The following is a 6000-nucleotide window of genomic DNA, read 5'->3' as shown; positions in this document are numbered from 1 at the left end:
TTATGCAATACTGAGTTTAAGTCCCTTCTGTGGATCTAACCCTGACTGACTTCACTAGAGGACTGAGACAGCCAGTTCCAATGTAGGATACCAGTAAGATCCTTTGGACCATATTTGTAAATTATTGCCTCTTGTTTAACCCAACACTTTAGCAACTCTGGAACCTGTATACAAGCACTGAGTGCCTCAGGCTCCTTGTTTTGTGTGAGTACCTGTGACACTTGATCAAATAACACTAACTCTATGATTGGTTGCTTTCAAAATACCCCACTGACAAAACAAAATTTTACTCCCACCAGTTATTGTCGCTCTGTCCACGTGGCTCAGGATCAAACACTGGTACGTCATCCGAAAGGAGCAGTGAGATCTTTTTCAGGGCACTTTGGTGTAACCACAAATTCCTTTAACAAAAACATAGCCAATCTCATCAAATATGTGATCAGTTTTAGACTATATATATATATATATATATTCAACAATTTCCAGAACCAGGAAGTTATAAATCTTTGAAAAATATAATGTTTCACTCACAATTAAATTTATAACTGTATTTTCAAAATAAATGTATTAACTGCTGTTTATTAAAAGCAGACCCTTGCTAATATATGCATGCTAGTTTCCATGCACAAACCAAGAGATTAGATTTTCCTGCTAGGTTATTTTGGCAAAGATCATGCTCATGGGCATAATCAAGTTAATGAAAGCCATGACAGAAAACACAGTATGTTCTATGAATATATATGGTATCCAGAGAACAAATTAAGGTGTTAGTATGGCGCATTACCATGTAAAATAAACATTTGGAAGTGCTTTCTGGAGAAAGGAAATGTAACATTTGGTTTATATTAATGGCACATATGCTGGAAACTATTTTAAGAAACCAGAATTCTACACCATATTTTAATAGTACAATGATTACAACATAGTGAGAACTTATCTAACTGAACAAAAATGGTTGTTCATGATGGCCTTGATCCAAAGCCCATTGAAGTATATGGGAATCTTTTCATTGACTTCAGAGGGCTTTGGTTCATGCCCTATAAGAACATTTGTCATTATAAGATGCATCTTTTTACTTCAGACCATTTTTCAGAAGTAAAGTGCCCTTTGTCAATTCAATGGTGTCTATGTATCTGGGTGCTTACACATCATAGTAGTAACTAAAGTACCTCACAGCCAACTTAAACTGTAAGCATCTGGAGGCAGGGATTGACTTCGTTATGTGCTTATACAGTGCTTAGCACGATGGGGTCTATAACTGGGATTAGTAGGTGCTATATATAAAAATGATTAATGAATTTACCCCATGATACCTGTGTAAGTTAGGGAAATATTACCTCCATTTTATAGATGGGGAACAAACATAAGTGACTGCCCAGAGTCACACAAGATGACTGTGGCTATGTTGCGAGTTGAAAGCAGCACCCAAGTCCCAATCCAGTCCCTTGTATAATGTATTTTATTTTTTGATGGGAATTATGTGCATATTAGGAAAAGTCTAGACGTGCCCAAGACTACCATGGGGGAATAAGAAGTTAAAAAGACAATCTCCATTTTGTGCATAGTTTTGTCCATGCAGACAGTTAAATGGACAGTTTGAACATTCACTTATGCATGCAACTGAGAGAATTTACCCAGACCAAATCATCACTTGGGAGGAGAACTATTGCCTGCACATTCAACTATCAGAGTAGGTGCAGGGGGACCCCACTACATCTCTTGTACAGAGCAGCCTCTCTGGAGCTATCAATACAGGAACTGTCGATATTGTTTTCATTAGGACACATGACCCAGCTGTCATGCCGTCACCCAGGAAAGAGTGTGCCGGAGGGGCCTGCGATGCTTCTACAAAAATGCATCCACAAAAATGTTGCTATTCACATTAGCATTGTTACTGATTCCAGCATAGTGTTGGATTCGACATGTGACAATTCATGGTTCACATTACACATTTGATCCTGGAGTTATAAAACGAAAACATTGCTAAGAGTTGAAAAAAAGGAAGCATTCATGTTTTACAAGGTTTACATGTAGAGGCCATAACAAGATTAGAGATGAGCTCGAACTGCAAAATAAGGATCTGGGTTTCAGATAGACACCTTAAGGTTGTTTGGATGTGGGTAGGATCCATCAGTAAACCACAAAATGAAAGACATTTCTTTTGTGCTTTTTTTTATGTTGGTACGTGTTTTTCAGTATTCTAAGTATATATTTGAAATAGAAAGAGTCTTGTAGGTTGTCTCTAGTGAACACTATTCCAAGTGTAGAAAATACATTAATGAATGCTGTTGTTCTCCTTTGAAAAACGTGTCAGGGAGTAAAGGTCAGGAATAGGTTCTAGGATGGGGAAATGGAGGAAAGATAGAATGCAAGTTACCTGCTCCACAAGAAGAAATGAACTTGTAGTCCCAAGTATTACACAGTTAACCATTAGGAGTCTAAATTATTCCACCATTACTTTATACAGAAATAATCATTCACTATGGTGGGACTTAAGCAAGGCAAGCAGAGATACATGAAGGAGAGGCATACCCTGGCTGGGGAAATGAGGTATATTGTGGGAACAGTCACAATGTGAGAAGCCTATAGTCAAATCTATTTTATAAGCCTTTTCGCTATCCTTTTCAGGTAGCATCTCAAATACATATTTAATTAAAATTTGATATGACAATAATGGAGTAGTAAACAGACAATATCAGATTCATAACTATGTCTTTCATAGGATTAACAGTTTTGTAAGGTATTTATCTTTACCATAATTGTAAAATCTCAAAATTTGTTTGGGAATAACCAGCCCCTATTTAATGTAAGTCACATTAAATCTAAATTAAATTCACATATGACACTGAAAGTCTTACCATTTTTAAGGCCCCAGAGACTACCTCAGCTTAGTCAGCTGTTGCTCTAGTCTGTGATCAAGTTTCTTAGATACACTCCATAAATTAGTAAAACAGTTTGTGATTCTGAAAGGAATTCATTTAATTTGTTAATGATGGTTCATGTTGAGTTCACACAAAGTGGTAAGTAACAGGGTTTAAAATTCCTACAATTTTACAAATCCAGTTTCATTCCAATAAACTCCCAATAAACAGCCAGGAGAGATTTTGGCAGCTGTTATTTCTTGAAAATTAATTTTGATTCAGGACAGTCAATAGTTCCAGTCTCATAAAGTACTTCAAATCTACTTCCCTGGACTATTTTAGAAGTAATTGTTTTCAAATTTAATTTGAAATTAGACTTTGAGGCAGAGTGTCTAACTGAGCAAATATATCTTTCAGCCACAAAAACACAGTATGCAGCAACCAAAGTACATTTATATAATCAAATCCTCTGGTGATTAATGCTTATTTGGTGTATAGATACAAACATTTGATTTAATTAAAAGGAGGTGGTAATTTCAGTCCTTAAGTCTTTCCAAATTATTCTGTATTTAGAGTTAACAAAAAACCCAGTGAGCAGATGTATTATTTCCCATTTTAGTCTCAGGTGTTAAGAAGGACAGTTAAACCATCAGGTCCGCTGTATTTGAGATAAAGTAAAGTTCCTCTTTCAGATCAATGGAAATGAGAAGTAACTATATCTGACCACGAGTTCCTTTAATATTGTATTATTTTAAAATCTGACTCTCCTGGAGATTTATAACCTGTGAACCCCATACAAGTTCCACTTCCTGCCATAACCTCAGTTATATTACTTCCCTCTGCTTGTGCAATGTGCCACTGCTCTGCTAAGATTTAAAGCTATGTTTTCAGTGTGTTCCATTTAAAGAAAGTGACTTCGTACTACTTCTTCTCTACTTAATGTTTTGCATTTACCCTGTTCTACCTCACAAGCATATCTTGTATTAGGACAAAAAGTTAAAGTTAAGTTGCTTGTGTATTGAAGAAATGACATGGGGGCGGGAGGGGAAGCATGAGGGAGGTACTAACATACATAGAATCATCTACAAGGATTTACTCCCTAATAAAACAAAGAATATAAAATAGTCTACACCAGTTGCAGCACATACTAGGTGAATGAGAGTCACAATTACTTAGGCCTAGAGTTTGACATGTGCTTATGAAGATAGGCACAAGAAAAGGCTTTCAACGGGAGTTATTAGATTGTAAACTCTTTAGGGCAGAGACCATATCTTTTTATGCTTTTGCAGCACCTAGCACAACGGGGGCCTTATTAGAGCATTTTGGTGCTACTGTAATAGAAATATTATATACAAATAATAATTGGATGCTTTGGATGTTAAAAGATTGGATTTTTTGGGGGGGAAGCTCTTTGATCTGTGTTATACAGGAGGTCAGATAAGATGATCACAATGGTCACTTCTGGCCTTGGAATCTATGAATCTCCTTGTGTCTCACATAAAAGGGCCTTCAGAATTGCAGTGTCTGCACTATGAGTTGCACAGGAATTGCTTCCTCAGTGTACCCCAAAGTTGGTTGGGGCCACAGTCCACCCCCTCCCACTCAGCACTAGCCCACATAGGGGCAATATGCTTTACCCCATGACTGCATGAAGGGTGATCTAGAAGAAATTATGTCTCCTTGTGCCAGAATCCCCGCTGGAGCTTATTGTGAAGTGGTGTAGCTGTTCCCAAAGGGCACCTAAATCATTAAAGGAAATAAAAGTTTGCTTACTACTGCTAGCAGAAACTCTTTGGTTTCAGACTTGCAAAATGTCTCACCTTACACTCATGCCTAGAATCAGACCTGGTGCCCCCTTGCTTGTTCACATAAGACATCACTGTGGAGTTGTCAGTGAGTAGCTGGACAATCCTGCCCTGAATGTGAGACAGGAACTATTGAGATATTGTGTGCAACTTGAGTATGTTTATGTGAAGCCCCAGCCTCGTTGGCAGTCCACAAACCCTGAGCCTGAAGGGTGCCCAGATGTACCCTCCCAGTCCTACCCCATGGCTGAGACAGCCCTTATCAGAATCATGGGTGGGGGCTTGGGGAGAGAAGAGAACTCCCTACATGTCTTGGCTCTTCCATCAGTTCAGCAAGGACAATATCCTGTCTGGGATGCATACCAGCCTATCTAGATGGGGAAACTGAGGATTATAGACTGCCTTGAACCATGCCCCGAGTATCCTGAGGTGCAGCCTGACATAACAGATCAAATATGTATATGCGGCCATGTGACTTAAAACGTGAGGCAAATGCTGACAGTGGTCTGAGGATGGTCTTCAGGGGGATGCAAGGAGATCCCACTGAATTTGAAACCTGGAAAGAAACAGGAATGCTCCGGCACACATTGAATCCAAAATGACATCAATGAATTCTATTCTTTGCAGAGTGATCTCAACTTCTCTTTGCTTATTTTCAGGCCCAGGATGTTGAACAGTCATGTTGTTTGATGGACTGCGGCCTGTACCTGGTGTGGAAGGACCCCAGACTAACTAGTTGTTCAGATAAGGACACACATGGAGATCTTTTTTGCAGAGGTATGTAGCCACTAGTGTCATGCACTTGATAAAAACCCTCGGTGCCAATGACAGGCCAAATATCAGGATGGTGAATTGGTAATGATCTTCTCCTACAACAAATCTCAGGAATTTCCTGTGGGCAGAATGAATTGCCACATGGAAGTATACATCCTGTAAGGTTGGGGCAGCACACCAGTCTCCTGAATCTAAGGAAGGGATCATCATAGCCAGAGACACCATATGGAACTTTATCTTCTTGATGCGGTTCTGAAGGTCTAGGATGGGTTGGAGACCTCCTCTGGTCTTGGGTATGAGAAAATCCAGGAAATAAAATCCCCTTTCCCAATGAAGAGAGGACACCTCTTTTGTGGCTCCTAAAGAATGTAGACCCTAAACTTCTTGTCTTAGCACAGACTTATGAAAGGGGCACATAATGAGGGCTGTGGAGGGGAGTTGAAGTGGGGGTGGGGAGAAGAAAAGGAAGTGCAGAGTATATCCGACCTGCTTAGCACCCATTTGTCTGAAATGGAGGATGGTCATGAATTTAGGAAATGGGATAGCTTGTCCTGGAAAGG

The sequence above is a fragment of the Natator depressus genome, chromosome 5 (assembly GCF_965152275.1).
Source record: "Natator depressus isolate rNatDep1 chromosome 5, rNatDep2.hap1, whole genome shotgun sequence".
In the NCBI taxonomy this organism is placed as follows: domain Eukaryota; kingdom Metazoa; phylum Chordata; order Testudines; family Cheloniidae; genus Natator; species Natator depressus.
Note: the sequence above shows the minus strand (reverse complement) of the source record.